General features: G+C 45.8%; 1 pseudogene across 1 annotated transcript in view; it reads left to right on the top strand.

Annotated features, from left to right (window-relative positions):
- The window catches only part of LOC308150437 (3'-5' RNA helicase YTHDC2-like), a 30,173-nt pseudogene extending 11,101 nt beyond the window's left edge, over nucleotides 1-19,072 (top strand). The window contains exons 23-31 of the transcript in view: nucleotides 582-777; nucleotides 3,739-3,845; nucleotides 4,354-4,473; nucleotides 5,260-5,462; nucleotides 6,022-6,172; nucleotides 7,736-7,942; nucleotides 8,814-8,996; nucleotides 9,368-9,448; nucleotides 18,371-19,072. The product of the transcript in view is annotated as a 3'-5' RNA helicase YTHDC2-like (transcript). The remainder of the gene's footprint in view (nucleotides 1-581; nucleotides 778-3,738; nucleotides 3,846-4,353; nucleotides 4,474-5,259; nucleotides 5,463-6,021; nucleotides 6,173-7,735; nucleotides 7,943-8,813; nucleotides 8,997-9,367; nucleotides 9,449-18,370) is intronic.
- The last annotated feature ends 948 nt before the right edge of the window (nucleotides 19,073-20,020 follow it).

Genomic DNA, 20,020 nt, shown 5'->3' with positions numbered 1-20,020 from the left:
GTGCATGCCATGTAATTGCAGGGTCGCTGGTTCAATTCTGGCCATCCACCTATGCTGCTTGTCATCCCTTCTCTCTCTCACCCATCCTTCCTGTCAATCTCTACTGTCTCTATCACAATAAAGCAGAAATACCCTAAAATAAAAACAATTTACAAATTAGGATTAAAAACACACTTTCAATAGAAGATTCTCCATTGACAATGCTTTTTTTAGTAAAGTGTTCGGATTATTAGGCTTAACCTGTTCAATCAGGGGAAACTGGCCCATAATGTAGGAGGCTTGTGAATCAATTAGGTCTGTGTTCTCAAGAGCAGGAAAAGAAGCAGAAAGCGCTAGAGTTGCTTTTTATAGGGCTCTCTACTCTCTGTGGAAGACCAAGCTTTATACATCATCCTCAGCAAATACTCAAGTGTCCCAAAGTACGTAAACAGTATTACCCCCAACTCAGTACACCATGAAAGAGACAAATGCCATTTACATTACCATTTACAATGAACTATTACTATTGACAATGCATTCTACAAAGGTATGCTCGTGTGACTGTAGGAACTCCATGTTGTTGTTTTGTCCCCAACCCTCAGATCCCCCCAGCCAATGGCCAGGTGGTGGCTGTCCAGTCCCTACCCACCGATTGGCTGATCTATGACGAGATGACGCGAGCTCATAGGATAGCCAGCATCCGCTGCTGCACCGCGGTCACTCCCCTCTCGGTGGCCCTATTTGGGGGCTGCGCCAAACTCCCCGTTAGCGCCCTTCAGGAGCCCACCATGCAGAAAGGTAAGCTAGACTTCTCTCTCTTTATCGGATGAAAAACGGCGCATCCTTTTTGTATGTCAATTATCGCTACGAAAATTTACGAAATTAAAACGAAATAGCCAATAAAATCGACTGGAATGCAATCATTTCAGCCACTTCCATCAGGCCGCCGTTACAGAACTCCACTGGCCCGGAAAAACACATATAACAAATCATTCATTCCCACTGCAAAATGTTGTGGTTTAAAAGAAAAACAGTGTGCTTCCTATTTTAAAATGATGGGTCAAGGGTAGGTTGAACATTTTAAAATAGGAAGCACACTGTTTTTCTTTTAAACCACAACATTTTAGCTTTTTAAATCATAATACTGTTTTTTTTACTATTATTTTTAAATGACTGGACTTTTTAAATAGGCACTACATTTTATAAACACTGTTATATATGTGGACACCGTATTCATGAACTGCACAAAGCCTGTCAAAAGAGAATTTCTGTCACTCTGTGACAGACAATAAAGCAAAAGAAAAAAAAAAAAAGACTAAGATTGCTTGTCGTAACCTCGATTCATGAAAGTCTTGCGTGTATCGACCGCTACATGCTTGTAGACTAGAGCTCAGAGCAGCTGAGAGGAAATGGAGAAAAACTGGCCTTTCTGATGACCTTAACCTCTATCACTCTCTCCTTGCCAACTACGCCTCCTCGGCATCAGCTGCTAAAACATCCTACTATCATTCAAAAATACATTCTTCTGCCTCTAATCCTAGAAAACTGTTCTCCACTTTCTCTTCACTCCTTAATCCACCTCCTCCCCCTCCTCCTTCCTCCCTGTCCGCCGATGACTTTGTCACCTACTTTGAAAAAAAGGTGGACGACATCAGCAGCACCTTTGCCCCCCCACCGCTCCCTCCTCCCACTAACAATGCTAACACTGTTCCCACTAACAATGCTAACACCCCTTCCAAACTCTCCCCTCGACACTCGATCTCTGGATTGTCATCTTTTTCCCCCCTCTCCCCCGATGAGATTCTCACACTTATCACATCAAAGCGGGCAACCACATGCCCTCTTGACCCCATCCCCACCCCCCTTCTCCAATCCATTTCCGCCGATATCCTTCCTTACCTTACCACCCTAATCAACTCCTCCCTATCCACTGGATCTGTCCCAGCGGCCTTCAAAATAGCCAGTCAAGACTCTCCTCAAGAAACCTACCCTTGACCCATCATCTGTCCACAACTACAGACCTGTATCCCTTCTCTCCTTCCCTTCCAAAACCCTTGAACGCGCGGCATCTAAACAACTGACTGACTATCTCCGGAAGATGGATCACTTAGACCCCCACCAATCCGGCTTCAAGGCTGGGCATTCCACTGAGACTGCGCTCCTTGCCGTCACGGAAGCCCTCCACTCTGCCCAAGCTTCCTCCCTCTCCTCTGTTCTCATTCTCCTTGACCTGTCTGCTGCCTTCGACACAGTCAATCACCAGATCCTTCTCTCCATCCTCTCAGACCTGGGCATCTCTGGCACCGCACACTCCTGGTTTTCTTCCTACCTGGCGGGCCGCTCCTACCAGGTGACCTGGAGAGAATCGCTATCTTCTCCACGAACCCTCTCCACTGGAGTACCCCAGGGTTCCGTCCTAGGGCCCCTACTCTTCTCCCTCTACACCAAGTCTCTTGGCTCGGTAATCTCTTCACATGGGCTCTCCTACCACAGCTACGCAGACGACACTCAACTCTTCCTGTCCTTCCCCCCGTCTGATGTACACGTGGCAACCCGTATCTCGGCATGTCTCGCTGACATTTCAACTTGGATGGCTGACCACCATCTCAAGCTCAATCTTAACAAGACCGAGCTCCTCTTCATTCCCGGGAAAGCCTGCCCTCTCCAAGACTTCTCCATCACAGTGGAGAACTCTACTGTAACCCCCTCCCTGACAGCCAAGAACCTTGGAGTGATCCTGGATAACCGACTTTCCTGTGCGGAGAACATTGCAGCAACGGCTCGCTCCTGCAGATTCTTCCTCTACAACATCAGAAGGATACGACCATTCCTTACCAGAGAGGCAGCGCAACTCTTGATTACTGCTTGATTAAGGCATCTCCCGCCTGGATTACTGCAATGTACTCCTGGCTGGGCTCCCCGCTTCAGCCATTAGACCTCTGCAGCTCATCCAGAATGCTGCTGCCCGGCTGGTATTCAACCTCCCCAAATACTCGCATGTCACCCCTCTCCTTCGCACCCTGCACTGGCTCCCGATAGCAGCTCGCATCAGATTCAAGACCCTGGTGCTTGCATACCAGGCAGCTAAAGGGACAGCCCCTGCCTACCTGAAGGAAATGGTAACCCCCCAAACCCCTGCCCGCTCACTCCGCTCCTCCACCTCGGCTGGCCGACTGGCCCCACCTCCTCTACACAGCAGTCGGGCTGCCCGATCACGTCTCTTCACAACACTGGCTCCCCGCTGGTGGAATGAGCTCCCAACGGCTGTCAGAACGGCAGAGTCACTACCCATCTTCCGCCGTAGACTGAAGACCCATCTCTTCAGGTTACATCTTAACTGCTCCTCCTGAGACATCTTCTGACCCTCACCACTACGTCTCCTAAAGACACCCGCTTTCCCCTCTACTGTGTCCCTAAGAACTTCTATTGCCCCCCTTGTACTGTTTCTCAGTTTCTCCAGAAAAATAAAAAATAAAAAAAAGTTTTAGTAGAAGGCGATAAAAGGCGATAATCAGTGGCCCCGGGCCCGAGCTAGAGTACTCTTCCTGCAACGAATGGTGGACTGCTGATTCACATGCTTAGTATTCAAATGTATTGATTGTAAGTCGCTTTGGAATAAGGCGTCTGCTAAATGCCAAAAATGTAAATGTAAAATGTAAATGCGTGTCTATTAGGGAATACATGTGCTGGTAACCACCACTAATACATGAGGTAATACATGTGCCGGTAACCATCACTACCGCTGCTCTCTCTGTGTAGATGAGGAGGTGAACGAGAGCAGCGACAGCGAGGAGGAGGACCGCTCCACATCTCACCTGGCCCAGATGAAGATTGACGAGTGGGTCAACTTCAAACTCGACAGAGAGGTGAGGGAGATGTTATGAGTTTAGAGAGGTGTGTGTGTGTGTGTGTGTGTTGTTTTTGCAGCGCTCACATGACCTGTTTGTAGCGGTGTGTGTATATCTACATTTTTCAGCCATAGTGAAAGGACTCGGGCTAGCAGGGCTAGCAGTTCAACCTTCAGTCTGAAAAAGGAGTCATATTGACCCCTGGGCCCAGTTGTTCAAAACTTTAAATCTGGATCAGAATGATTCTTCTTTTTTGCTATCCAGGATCAGATCTATCTGGCTGATTTTGAGTCGTATAGGGGAAATCAGTCAGCTCGATCTGATCCTGGATAGCAAAAAAAGAATCCGGTTCGTTCTGATCCAGATTAAAAGTTTTGAACAACTGGGCCCTGAAGACAGCTGGGTGTTTCATCAGAAAAGCAGCTTTCACTCTGCCTCTCACTCTCTGACATTTTATTAAACTATTCTCCCCCTCTCTCTTTCTCCTCCCCCTCTCTCTCTCTCCCCCCCCCCATCTCTCTCTCAGATGGCAGGCCTGGTGTTTGAGTTGAGACAGAAGTGGCATGGTCTGTTCCTGAGGTGGATCCGCTCTTCCTTCACGCCCTGGTCCCAGCTGGACGAGACCACCATCAGGGCCCTGGTCTCGGTGGGTGATAGTTGGATGGACGGATGGACGGATGGATGGATGGATGGATGGATGGATGGATGGATGTCTCACATATTTGTGACACGGTTTGGTCATTTGGGCTGCAAGTCGGCAACCAATTTTATTTTGAAACACGGAAATACATTTCAGCGTTGTTGAAAATCACAACACAAACTCACTAGTCAAGCCAAAATACTGCAATGCAATGGATTCGGTGAGTAATCCCCACTGCTACCTAGTAAATTATAACACTACTTTACATTGTTAGCAGTCTCACAAAACAAGCTGTGTTAGTTGATTAGCGATTGTGTCGCAGCGACTTGCGGACTAATTGACCAGACCGCGTCACGTTTGGACAGTACGTTTGTAGGTGTGAACGTTCAAGTTGTATAAACAGCATACAGTGCACTTTTAATTCTCTCAATGCCCCCTTGACATGAATGACATGAATTCAAGATTCAAATTCAGAATGTCTTTATTGCCCCATTTGGTTACAGCAAGATGAAAAAAGATGTTACAAATATAATAGAGGTGTGTAAGTGGCGTAGCACACTAACACGCATGCCATATCATCGCAGGGTCCTCGGTTCGATTCCGGCCGTCGACATATCCTGCATGTAATCCTCCTCTCTCTCTCTCTCTCTCTCTCTCTCTCTCTCTCTCTCTCTCTCACCCATCCTTCCTGTCAATCTCTACGTGTCTCTATCCCAATAAAGCCGAAATGCCCTAAAACATATTTAACAAAAGAATAGAATAATGTCCAGTCATTGTGTTCTTTTGTCCCAGGTGTTGGGTGCGGAGGAGCAGTCGTCAGGCCTCCAGCAGCCCACTGGCATCGGCCAGCGGCCGCGCTTCATGTCCTCTGAGGAGCCCCCCCAGACCGCCGCCTCCTCGAGGAGCAGCAACAGCAGGCGGACCCCCGCCTCCAACGACACCGCCGACCTGCTGGACGACTCCCCCGCACCCACACACCCACATGGCACGGACAGGTAGCCAGCAACACATCTTAACGTTAAGAGATAAAAGAACGTTGAGCAACTGTGAATTGAATGTTTTATCTCTGTCGTCTCCAATGATAATATAAAAACATATATATATATATATATATATATATATATTGTGAGGAAAGGAATAACGAGGAAGATGGTCTAGTCGTCTAAATGTAGTTGTTTGAATGGCAGCAGCTCCCTATAACAGGAGACTTGACCTGAGACACACACAACCACAAATAGGCTGGACGTCAACCGATAGAAAGAGAGTTGCGTACTCACTCCCATGCTAATGAGTGATTCCCCATGATGCTAATGAGTGATTCCCCATGATGCTAATGAGTGATTCAACCAAGCTGCCTCCTTCTTCAAGGTTTCACTCTGTGCCTGACCTCAAACACACATGGCTATTCGGTTGTTAAGTCGTGACGTGTTTCCGGGTCCAACGTTGGCTGAGGCTCTCTCTTCGAAATGCCACAGTGTTGTGTCCCTTGTTGTATGAATAGATCCTAGTCTAAAAACGATTGAACTGTCGATTGAACCCCCCCCCCCCCCCCAGGTCCTCCAGGCTGTCCCCAGCCCTCCTCCAGCCTAAACCCTCCCACAGCAGAGACAAGCCCTTGCTTCACTCCAAACGCTCGTCAGACGACCACTCCTCCACCAAGTCCACTGACTCCTGTAACAGCCCCTCGCCCACCTCCTCAGGAAAGGTACACACATACACACATACACACACACCCACACACGCTCACTCACTCACTCACTCACTCACTCACCCCACCCACCCACTCACACACACACACACACACACACACACTCACTCACTCACTCACCCCACCCAACCACCCACCCACTCACTCACACACACACACACACACACACACACACACACACACACACACACACACACACAGACTCTGTAGTCTTTATCAGCCCCCATAACGGCTAACCTCCTCTGGCAAGGTACACACACACACACACACCAGTGTTTCCTCTATATGCATTTATTCGTGGCGGGCCGCCACCAAAGAATTTCCTCCGCCACCATTCAGACAGTCCACTTTGATTCAGGCTGCGCAGAAAGGCAGCGAGTTATTATGACCGGAGAACAGAAAAAAAGCAGATTGAAGCTAGATTTAGGCCGCTTCCAGACCAACATTTCGTTACGATTTAGGGGTAGTTATTTACAATATGTTACAATGTTGCAATTAACCTCGTCGTTTGTGTTCGCACTGCAATCGAGACTGAATCTCTCAACAGGCGCGCGGCGCGAGGCGACGCGCTTTCAAAACTGGCTGCGTTCGTAAATTCACTCAGGAAATCCGATCAGCACTGGTGGAATGCCTCTCGTCCAATCAAATGACTCGGTTTCTCTATGACGTCGGGCCCAGTGTGCGCTCCAGCGCTCTCAGAGTTTAAAATTGGAGTGAGAAGCAGAGTTGTTGCCTTGTTGAAAACATATTCAGACTCCTCAGCTGTTCTACACGAGTTTATGACATGCATGCAGCTGTATCATGCGGTGGTAGTACTAAACCCTCGTTGTGTATTGTTTGTTTTGCCGTGGAAATGAAACATTTATGAGTCTTACAACAACTCATGTGCGTGTAAAAAGCCGGTAAACGGATTTCTCTTTTAGTCCATCGCCGGTGCCTTTAATCCCTTATCCTAATCGAAAATGCAACATCATCAGCGACGACTGTGGGTTATTGCATTTACTGCTGTTCTCTGGTTCATGTTCTTATACCAGTGCTCAGTATAGAGTATTTTAAATGAACATTCGTAATGTCTGTCTCTGATGTTCATGGTCAATTAAATCAGCCTATTTTGTGAAACAAATATAATGTTCCCGCTAATGGGTTAACCGAGCATTCTCGCACCTAACGTGCAAGCACCTAGCTTCGAACTATTCATAGCAATATGCGCGGGGCAACAATAATCTATTGCCTCTAAAATCACCACGATTGGTGTCGCGTGCACGCGTTTTATGCGCCACTAATGGGAAATATCCTGGAGGAAACACTGCACACACACATGCTCACTCACCCAACCCACTCACACACACACACACACACACACACACACACACACACACACACACACACACACACACACAGACTCTGTGGTCTTTACCAATCCCTATAACAGCTCACCTCCTCAGGAAAGGTACACAGAAAATGATTTCCACACAAACTGTCCTCCATCCATTCACTCACTTCTTCATCCTCCCCTTTCTTCCATCCCTCGTCTCCACCCGGGGCCCCCCCACCCTCTAGTGCTCCAAGCCCCTCTCCCCTCGCCAAGGCAGTGCAATGGTGCGTTACTTCATCATGAAGAGCTGTAACCTGAGGAACATCGACATCTCCCAGCAGAAAGGCATCTGGTCCACCACTCCCTCCAACGAGCTCAAACTCAACAGAGCTTTCCAGGAGGGCAGCCTGGTGCTGCTAGTCTTCTCTGTCCAGGGCTCGGGACACTTCCAGGTACAGCATGTTCCAGAACATGAGGAGAGTGTCTGGTAGATTGTGTGACCTGGATGGAATTTGATCTGGAAGGCATTGAATTAAGCCCCTTTCACACATACGAGCCTTCCCAGTTGATTCCATGCAATTTCCCGTGGCGGTGTATGTCTGAATGCGTCTGACCAGGGAAATCCGCTCGGGCAATTACCCTGGTCGAGACCATGTATAATTCCATGGAAAGTACCGTGTCATGGTATGTCTGAACGGAAGCCTGAACATTGCCTGGTCAGTCTCCTTTCACAGCTGTCCTGCATCGCGCAACCAGCAGGCATAGTTAGCTAGATTACTTACTTAGCTAGCTTACTTGTACTTCAAATGTACATCTTATGATATAGAAGCAGTGCACACACACCGTCTCCTCTCAGTTATCTTGCATCGCGCATAGCCCGCAGCGCAGAGCGCATATGTATAACTCGTATTATGCTTATCACCAAGTTCTCCCATACTGTGCTTATGGACTAGTATAGTATGTTTATATCAACAGTAATCAAGTGCTTTAGTTGGCGAGCGAACATGGTGATGGTAAGCACTGGTAATACGAGTTGACGCGCTGGAACGAGACAGGCGCGCGAGACCGCCACACACCCTTATCTGCCACATATCATACCTCCGTCCCACATGTATTAATGCCCGGTCGACAAAGCTTGGGATTCCATGGAAATTACAGGGAACTATGTGTGAAAGAGGCTTTAGAAAGTCTGGGGTTGTCATGTACTTTATAGGTGTGTGTTTGAGAGACTGTCAGAGAGAGAAACACACACACAACACACAACTGTGTGTGCATCAGACAGAGAGCGAGAGCGCAGACTCAAATGTTGTTGTTTTGTCTCAGGGCTACGCGAGGATGACGTCTGACATCGGCCAGGAGCGCTGCCAGGACTGGGGGTCCACTGGGCTGGGGGGGGTGTTCTGCGTGGAGTGGATCAGGAAGGAGAGCCTGCCGTTCCAGTACGCCCACCAGCTCCTCAACCCCTGGAACGACAACAAGAAGGTGCAGATCAGCAGAGACGGACAGGTGAGAGAGAGAGAGAGAGAGAGAGAGAGAGAGAGAGAGAGAGAGAGAGAGAGAGAGAGAGAGAGAGAGAGAGAGAGAGAGAGAGAGAGAGAGAGAGAGAGAGAGAGAGAGAGAGAGAGGTGCGACAGATGTTAGTACGCACGTCACATTATCCCTCTCACCTCATTTCTGGACAATTTCTATTATAATTGTGATTATTATCTACTATTTCTATCTCGCTTTCCCTTTCTTGGGTCATTCTTGTTTTCGCTCACTCTCCTCCTTTTTGGGTCATCCTTTGTTCCCTCCTTCTCTCTGAGTCATCCTACCCTCCCTCCCTCCATCCTCACCTCTCTGTCTCTCTCCTCCCCCCCCCCCCTCCCCTCCTGTAGGAGTTGGAGTCCCAGGCTGGAGGTCTGCTGCTGCAGCTGTGGGACAGACTCTCAGGGAAGCAGCAGCTTCAGCAACACGAGGTACACAACAGGCTACCACTTCCACAGGCCTCGTCTTTACCAGCAGACTTCATAGCATTACACATAAACACACAACAACAACAACAACAACAACAACAACAGCAACAGCAACTACAGCAACACAAGGTACAGCCGACCTACAACCACAGACCTCCATTTTAGGAAGTCTTCCTTAAGTTATGAAATGTTTTACTTATTATTATTATTATTATTATTATTAAGTAGTAGGGCCCCGTAAGCAGTTGTCTCTCCCTCTCCTCAGCCATGAAAGGTTGCGCTGCTTCGATGAAGACTTGAAGAACCTCCCTCCCTCCCTGACTGTGAAGCAGAAGTTTGCAGTTAATGTTCAGACTGTTGGTCACTTTTTTCAGATGCGGAGGATACGAAAGAGAAACTGGCGGAAGCTGTCGGAATGCTTTGTTTACAGGAATGTTAAATGTTAAACCTGGGCAGTGTTTTATATCTGTTTAGTTTATAAGGAATGTTTTATTAAGGAATATAAAGGTACTGTTTTATATCACAATCCCTTGAGTGCTTGTGGGTCATTCTTCTGCATCCACGTGTCCTTCTTAGGCATAGAATAGCTGAACACACTGAATCCACATGTCAGTTCTTTTTTTATGTGACCTAGGAAACACACACACTTCAATAGTGCAAGTAAAGATTTATTTGCTACATATTTACATTCCATTCTTTCCATATCCAGTGGATTGTACGATGCATATTTGAACTGAAGCATTAAGACAACTTAATCACTTTAAACATACATTTTAGAGCTTATAGTTTACTCACTCACTTCCTCCAGCTGTGTGTCTGTGGCATTTATTTATTTTTTTGCAGCAGTAACGTTTGTATGGATGTGTATAGTGAATTGGGTTCTCATGTCAGGCAGGGACAGTGGTTAATTTTCATTACTGAGGTCGCCCCCTGTTGGTGGCGTGGAGCATTCGCAGCAGCATATCCCCCGCTGAAGCTCCAAGGGTTTCCTTCTGCTCTTCAGCAGGCCAATGTTTACTATCACCAAGGCAGTCTGGGTCCAGTGTACAGCCCTCTGCAGAAATATAAAATACATTAATCACACATATTTATACAGCATGATTTGTAGCTCTGGCCTATAGCCTGGAGTGTGTATGTGTGTGTGTGTGTTGGTGGGTGAAGTGGTTTGAAGGCAGTAGAGGAGTGGGATAGCCTGGAGTGTGTGTTACCAACCAGTGTACGAGCAGAGACAAGGGCAGGTTACATGGGGGAGAGAGGGTGATGCTTGTGTGGTATCAAGAGGTAGGGAGTGTGGAGCAGGGGGGGCTGGTGGAGGTAGATATCTGAGGACATGCTCATTGTAATGCATGGAGTTGAATAGGGAATTGTATCAAACATGGTACTGATACCACTGGTATCATTCCTCATTCCGTTCTCCGATTTCTGACTACCTCCAGCAGCTTCCCCTGGTGTGGGGGGGGGGGACAGTGGAGTTCACACTTCAACTAGACACTTTTAGTGATGTCCAAGAAGCAAACAGACGATTGCTCTAAAACAGACACATAGGAGAGAATATGCTCTCCCTCTTACCTGTGTCACAGCAGACCCCCGGCGCTGCGCAGCGTCCCTCTTCACAAGTTTCGTTAATTACCATAAATAACAGAACGAAATAAATAACATTGATTCTACTTTGAGACCAAATCATGAAGCAAAATCCATTGGAGGTAGCCAAAAGAACTTGCACAGTGGATGTCTCTTCACATCGATCTGCAGTGGACTATCTGCAAGCATTTAATGATAACCATCTTAAAATAATTTTAAGTATTGTGTATCTATCCTGCCCAAATAAAATATTACTCTATTATTTATACTATATTATAGCCTACATTCGTTTGTTGCAGTCAGAAAGTTCCAAAATGTGTTCTTGCTACTGCACTTGGTATACGCTCTAGATAGAGTGCAAGAACGCATTTTGTAACAAAGCCTTTGTTTTATGTGTTTCTATTTCACTATTATAACACATAAACCAGCTGCAGAAGAAATGTCCATCGAGCAGCACCATGATAAAAACTATCAGATATCATGTGAGGCAAAAAATAATCACAATTTTAAAAATACTAGGCTTCTCAAACAAGTCGGTCGTTCCCGATGAACGAAAGAGGCCATCATTTAACGAAAATTTATCAAATAGAAGTCTTTTTCAAGCAACGGATAAACTCTTAAGTTGAAAAGCCCTACCTGTCGCACGGCGGAGTCTGGGAGAGAGCGCTTCTTCCCGCCTCTCGGACTTTCCGTTATTTATACGAGTCGCCGAACACTGATGCCGATTATGCTCCGCTCCATACGTCATCACACCCCTTCCCCTCCACCGCTTCGATGTCCAACCTGATATCATCCGATGACTCACCTGTAGACACATAACTCTGACTGACTCTCTCTGTCCCAAATGGATTAAACATGACGGACAGTTGTCACTGGCTGCCCTTGTCATATAGTCAGATAGTAGGCTAGTCCATTCGATCAAGTTCATTTTCACACAATTCCTTCTCACAAAACATGCAGTAGCTTATAACACATGTTATATTCAGTGAATCTATGAAATAGTTTCATATCCTGACTGATGGAGTGCCAGTAGGCCCTGATTAGTGCAATCAGGGATATAGGCAGATTGTGTGAACTGTTTCAAGAGTGGAAGGAAATTTGTTTCAGTAGAATTGTGGTAATGGTGTGGTAATGCATGAGGAGAAGAACAATAAGACTGGCGGAAGAGTGGAGGCCAACTGAGTTCATTTATCTCAACACTGCTTCCGGACGTGATGGCATTTCCTGGAATGAGGAACGTTATCAAATACCTCAGATTTCTACCCCACCACCAGCCTCATATATCTATGAAATAATTACTTTTAGGGGAAAACATTGAAGATGTTTTTTTTTTTTTACTATTATTTTTAAATGACTGGACTTAAATAGGCACTACATTTTATAAACACTGTTATATCTGTCTGTTTTTATTGTATGTGTGACCTATGTGTGTTTTTAATGTGGAAACCGGATTCATGAACTGCACAAAGCCTGTCAAAGGAGAATTTCTGTCACTCTGTGACAGACAATAAAGCAATCTTGAATCTTGATCATTCATGTCAAATCATTTTCCCTGGGACCCCCATGAGACAGCAACCTCAGACTAGAACGGAGAAATTTCCATTAGAAAAGTGTGTGACTGGCGTGTGGAGGCTGGTGGACATAGAAATCCAAGGACGGCCCATTGTACTGAAAGGAGTGAGGAGTGGTATCAAACACGTGTGTCCGTTCCATGCATTACAATGAGCCCATCCTCCGATTTCTACCTCCACCAGCCACCACTGGTGTGTGATATGCGTATTTGACATGCTATGACACAATGGCAGTCTAAAACATCCATATGATGGATGAAGTGAGCAAGAGATACAGACAGATAGAGAGACAGAGACAGAGATACAAACAGACAAGACAGACAGGGAGAGAGGGAGAGAAAGAGAGAGAGAGAGAGAGAAAGAGAGAGAGAGAGCATCTTCAAAAAGAGTCAGGAGCTGCATCAGAAATATTCCATTTTGTTTACGGCAACGCGAGGCAGAGTATCTATCAGTCCTTTACAGCAAAGACAACGCAAATATCACCTGAATATGAATGAGTGTTACCACTAAACCAGCCCATCTGTATGCCAGGCAACCAACGTGATGGGGCTGCAGGGAAGAAGTCACGGGGAGCCATGAAGACAGACCTAAAAGAACAATATCCACCCTGACCTCATACCTGCAGCACAATGACGTGGTGTCACAGCCCCATGAGATTAGGAGAGAGACAGTCAACGATCTATCGAACAGGTTCGCTTAACAATACATGAATTTTGAACACAATAAATGCAGTGACATTTAAAAGATGTTGTTCTTCGGGAATAAATCACACAATTAGAAATTCAGATTGAGCTTTTTCTAAATGAGTGTTAGTTCTCATATTACAACAGGTTGTGTGGTTGTGTGTAGGACCGGCGTGGGAATAGTAAGATCTCGTTAGGAGGATAGTTACCACTATTAGCCAGAGGAGAAATAACGAATGCATGAATAAAGAAAAGATCAGGGGTCAGACGCCAACGCAGGGAAACACCAGGGGACTGGGTGTACGTGTGTACGTGTGTGTGTGTGTGTGTGTGTGTGTTAGTGTTTCTCAAGTCTGTCTGTGGTGTGTGTGTGTGTGTGTGTGTGTGTGTGTGTGTGAGTGTGGTGGTTTGAAGGCAGCAGAAAAGACATACACTTATCCCACCGAAAACGTGTTGACCTATTGTCTCTTTTCATCAAAGAAGGACACGGCGGTGATGGTGAAAGAATTATATTATTTTCTCACCTTCACCTTCTGTGTTCCTCAGGGCCACAACCACAACCTGTGTTCCTCAGGGCCACAAGGTTAGAGTTCCTATCGATGAGAGGAGCACACTGGATGATAGGATGGATGGAGTGGTTGATGCCTATTCAAACGTTATAGGTATATTATATATTAGGTAGGTATATAAACTACTGTATCTATCTTCTCACAAGTCCCTACCATGCAAATGATAGCTGTTCCATAACGCCTTATTGGGTTTAGAAGCTTGAGCATGTAGCACGTAGCTGGAAACCTTCGCAAACAAAGGGCCGGTTTCACAGACAAGGCTCAAGACAAGTCCTGGACTAAATCACACACTTTGAATGTAAAATCTCCATTGACAATGCTTTTTAGTCTAGGATTAGTCTTAAGCCTTGTCTGTGAAACCGGCCCAAAGTGTTGTATAACTCCCTCCACATCCTTCAGACTCTGAGGCTGTTATAGAGACACTCCTTCACGTCAGAGTTACAATCCACTTAGCCGGACCAGCGGCCTCTGGCGACAAGCCACACGCCCCCTGTCAGGGCGGGAAGGACAGCGGAAACAGCACTTCAGAAATCTGGAGATAATTGAATAAATGTAACTACGGTATATTTCCTTCTTGTTGACGGCAAGGATTCAAAATTCACTGCCAGTCACGCAGTGAATTAGGTCATTTTAGAGGTAGAGGCTAGACCAGATAGGGGTAGAGGGGGTACATGTTGCATTTATGGATGAGTTACTGTAATATGTATGATTGACCACTTATATGGGTACCTGTAGTTAAGTAATAATGATTTCCTATGGAAATAGACACCAGTCTCTAATATACACGTGCCACTGTTTACGTTGCAGTTATTACAAATGGACAATTCAACTTTACATTGAAGAATTTGTAAGGGCATAATATGCACATTTCCCCTGAGACAGTGGCCAAATCTCCATGAGAGCAGCCAGCCAGAGATTCAGTATAGGCTCCAAACGCTACACACACACACACACACACACACACACACACACACACACACACACACACACACACACACACACACACACACATACATACACACATGCACATGCACATGCACATACACTCACACACACCCACATGCACACACTCACATGCACCCACCCACACACACATCTTCTGTGATGATACGGCAGAAACAGTCAACAAGGTCACAGGTTTTAAAGTCGATCCAGCCATGATGGCTGACGACTATTGTCACCCAAACACATCCTCTCTAACCTCTATTGTTCCTCTTTGACCTTTGACCTTCAGCCAAGGTTACAGGGCTTCACCTTCTGAGATGTTGTGAACTGATTGACATCATCAGTGAATACAAGTTTGCACTGTGTAAAGACGGAACAGTATAGAACATGTTACATCTGAACGCCCACTGGATAATATGGTTGGATCTCGCGTCAGGCACGATATCGTAGTTTCTTAACTGTCGATGAATTATGATTGTAATAACTAACAAATTAAATTGTGTTTCCATATTGGAGAATCTATGAGACCGTGTCTGTTATCTAATTCTCAGAATAAAGAGTAGAGCAGTCTGCATTTCTTTTTTGTTTGGTTTTTCAACATCCTTACTAACATCCTTTTAACATCCTTATCCCAACCCTCAAAAGAGCATGGAAAAAAAAGAAAAAGAGAAAGGTGAGTGAGAAGAGAGTAATGTGCGATAGATAGAGATATGGAGGGGTGGGGGGGGGGTGTGTGTGTGTGTTCCGCTGCCTCACTGTAATTAGATTAGATTAGATTAGATTCAACTTTATTGTCATTGCAGAGTACAAGTACCAGACAATGAAACACAGTTTAGCATCTAACCAGAAGTGCAAATAGTGATACTATAAAAACATGACAGTGATAGTGATAGGTACAGTATGGCAAGTACGGTAGTTAGAGGTATATAGTTATGAGCTATGTACAGTTAAGGTACCAACTGTCAGAAACAGACTCCATGAGGGAGGCATGAGGGCCCGACGTCCTCTAGTGGGACTAGTGTGCTCACAGCCCAGCACCGTGCAGCTCGATTGGCATTTGCCAGAGAACACCAGAATTGTCAGGTTCGCCATCGGCGCCCCGTTCTCATCACAAATGAGAGCAGGTTCACACTGAGCATATGTGACATATGTGACAAGAGTCTGGAGACGCCGTGGTGAACGTTATGCTGCCTGCAACATCATCCAGCATGACCGCTTTGGTGTGTCAGTGATGGTCTGGGGGGGCATATCCTTGAAGTGTTCCCTTAATTTCTCAGAGCAGTGCACATACTTGTTACATATACAACAGAGACCGTAAACACAAAATGCTTATTTCTACCTGGATGCCACATATTACAGGAAAGAATTATACAAACTGAAATGTATGCACAAAGAAATGTATGCACAAAGAAATGTGTGCACCAAAAAATTATGTAAGAAGCACAAATTATGAATACTATGGTTTTTTGGGTCGGCTGTGGCACAGGAGGTAGAGCCGGCGTCTAATGATTACAAGGTTCAGATCGGACTCCGGCTGGCCACATGTCAAGGGGCCTCATTTATAGAAAGTGCTTAGATCAAGATTTTGATCTTACCCGTGTCGTACGTAGAAAACCACGTCAACGTAGTGATTTATAGAATAGAATTTCAACGTGAGTCAATTTGACCGTGGAAACGATCGTAGCTCTACGTCGTGTATTCACCTTGCGTACGCACATTACCTACTGGTTATGCGGAGTTATTACAGGCATGTGAGCCGCACTGCCTAGTGTAATTCATGCGAAGTGAACGTGACTCGTAATAAAATTAACGATGTTGTTATCAGCCGAGAAAATTGTTACGTCTGTAGTTTTACGACAGTTTGGACTTCACTACAGTGCCGTGTTATGTTACGATGTTGAATAAATGGAGTACGCTCCGACTTGAAGCTCTGAGTATCAGTCTCCGTTATTGAAAATTGATTGATTGAAAACTTTATTAGAAGATTTGCAGAAGTAGGTACATGGAAGTACATATTACATACAAGGTCATCTAAAAGGATAAAAACCCAAGAAAGCCACTGGCTTATTTCAATTGGGGTCCTTGATTTTCAATTCATCGTTACATGTAAGACAGACAAAAAAAAAAAAAAAAAAAAAAATAGTACTATCTACAAGATAATACAGACAAATAACTATTACTATCTACAAGATAAACATACATCCATCATGGGAAGAACAATACAACAATACAACAATTATTGAACTCTTCTCCGCCGCGTCATATTCAGACGAAGACACCAACGTACAGGTGAGACAGTGACACAGTATGTGGCTGATCTGCGGGGTTTGGCGAGCTTATGCAAGTTCGGGACATTACAGAACGAAATGATAAGAGACCAACTCATCTTACACACGAACTGTGACAAGATTAGGGAAAAACTGTTGCTGGAAAATGATGAACTTACATTATCAGCAGCTCTGAACATAGCGGTCCAGGTTGAAACAGCCTTGGAATGTGCGGTTAGTTTTTCAGCCTCTCCCAGCTCACCGGCAGCGGGCGAGCACAGCCTACAGGTGCCCCTCCTCCACGTGAGTACAGCCAGCGGCGGGGAGAGCGTTTTACTGGCCTCTCGGTCACGCGACCAGCCACACCAGCCGTGTGGGAATTGTGGCTCTTCTGCACACAATTCAAGAGCTCAGACATGCCCAGCCCGTGGTAAAACCTGCTCCAACTGCGGGAGACTAAACCACTTTCACAAGGTCTGCAGGTCTGCCCCAGCTAGAGCTTCCCAGTCACCTACCACAGTCATCCATAATGTCAGCTCAGGACGAGCGCCATTCAAAACATGCTCGTGGATGGTTGGTGATGTCACTCTGCCGCTCCTCCTAGACACTGGAGCCACAGTGTCCCTTGTGAACTTGACGACCTATACACAGTTTTTCTCCCATGTGCCCCTGTCAGGGATGATGGCCTTGTTTACCGCTCTCTGTGTGGATCTGAGAGCGGTAAACAAGGCCATCATCCCTGACAAATACCCCCTGCCAACCCCCTACATATTTCACAGGCCTTTAAAGGCTCTCTGCTCTTTTCAGACGCGGCACACGGCGCTCCATGAGATAAGCCGTCTCAGCCGACTTGTTATTTAGTCCAGAGGCCAGTCACCTCCCAGGCCCCAAGCTCTCAAGTTTTGACAATGCCTGTGAACTCGGCAGATAAATCCACAGCTTTGCACACTGGACGACAAGCTTTCCTCCATAGATATATCTCTCCGGCTAAGTCGGGGATACTTCTGAATAGTCAGGACAGCAAGGCTGCGAATCCGAAAGGCCAAGCCAACGATGGTAGAGGAAGTAAAGTTGTGTACAAGATAGTCAGAACTGCTAATGGTAGTGGGTTTCTCACTGGTGGTGCTCACTCCTCAGCCAATACGCCTATTTACTTAGCCACTAGTTCCATGCAGACACCTTATTTTCTGATGTCATCAAACCCATCTGTCACTACTGGAATGACAAAATGCATCCCCATCCAAAACGCTGCCCACAGACCTGTCACGTCTTCAAGGCTGTCCACTCTGTTGTCCCCCCAATCTGTCAGAGCCAGAGAGCAAGAGGGCATAGAGGCGCTGAAGGGATCCTCCCTAGCCCTAAAGCCGAGTCGGCCACCAAGCCAAAGGAAGAGGCGCAGGAAAGCATTGTTCGACGAGATCCCAGAACCCCGCCTAAATCTAAGAGGCTCTCGAGCAAAGTGTCGACTGAGAAAGAGGGTCCCTCGCTATGGGAGCCTGTACCCAAAGATGCGGAGAGGACACTGAGACTATCCCCGTTCAGCTCGCTACAGGAGATCAAGTGCCCGCGTCGCAATCAGCCAGTTGTGGTGCTCAACCATCCTGACACTGACATTCCTGAAGTGGCCAATATCATGAGGTCAGTCAGAAGGTACAAAGGTGCTGTTACCAAGGTGGCGCTGTCCCCAAAAACGGTCCAAGCCCTCTATGGCCTTAGCCAGACTGGACTCCCTCCTGAGAGATGTCCGTCAACAAAAACAACACACAGCAGCGGTCTGATACTTTGGCCGTCAGAGAGCAACGTCAGAGAGAGGTTCATTTTAAAACTTAAGTTAAGAAAAACGAGCAGGAAAAAATACGAGGTTGTGAACACTTTATCGAGCGGCGTGGAGCGTCTGGCCATGTTCGACTGCTGGTTCTGTGGCCGACTCTTCAACAACCAAGAGGACTGGATAGGGCACGGTCAGAGGCACCTCATGGAGGCAACCAGAGACTGGAATAAGCTGTTTTAAAAGTTGTCACACAAAGCCCCTGGAAGGGCCCCCCAATACCGTCCTATAGAGTGGTGCAACAGATGCAGAAGCTAATGTATATTTTTTTGAATGAATGACAAACTATTATTATACTTTATTCTTGAAGTTGTTTCTATTTCCCATGAATCTACAAAAATTGCTAGGAATAAATCCGATTTTCTAAGGTTGCCGTGTGGTACAAGTTGTAACCCTTCCGTATGTATGTACATATTCTAATCCCATATATAAGAACGACCGAAACTCCAATGTATGTACAGATTTTGAATTGAACTGTGAAAACTGGGCACACTGTAATGGAGAAAGATTTTTTTTTTTAGAGAAAGGTTTCTTTTTAGCAGTAACCCCAGGCAAGGAGGTCAGGGAATGTCATTTGTAAAACCTTGGTTATTCATGTTTCTTAGTTTTGATTTTAAAGTTGTTCAAAATGTATGGTTAAGAAATGTGTTTACGGGTGTACAAATGGGTCTTTGCTATACTGTATATAAACAGCAATTACGTTCCTGTAAAAAAAGAAAGAAAAAAAAGACAAAGTTATTCCCTGCATTCATCCCCGGTTTGTCACAGTGAATCTTTCTTACCTGTTTTTAGTTCTAGGGGGCGTATTGATATCTTAGTTCCTTGTTCTGAACCATGACCCTATAATATCCGGGTCACGGCACCAATGTGACGGGGTGTATCTTTGCATGAATCACTCTCAGCTGGATGGCTCACGTTCATTTATTCTGTAGAAAACAGTGCATCAAATTCTGGACACGGGACTTGCAGGGTCATCGAGCTAAATTCGCATCAGTGGTTAAGGATGAACTGAGACATATAGTAGTCACTCATACTACACAAATTATAACAATAATATAAAACAAAAATACAAAATGTGTAGACTACATAAATCTTCACTTGTGTGATCATATAGTGGTATTCATTTAACAA

The sequence above is a fragment of the Nansenia antarctica genome (genome assembly GCF_963989245.1).
Source record: "Nansenia antarctica genome assembly, chromosome: 2".
NCBI lineage: Eukaryota > Metazoa > Chordata > Actinopteri > Argentiniformes > Microstomatidae > Nansenia > Nansenia antarctica.
The sequence above is the reverse complement of the archived record's forward strand: the minus strand, read 5'-3'. Positions and strand labels throughout refer to the sequence as shown.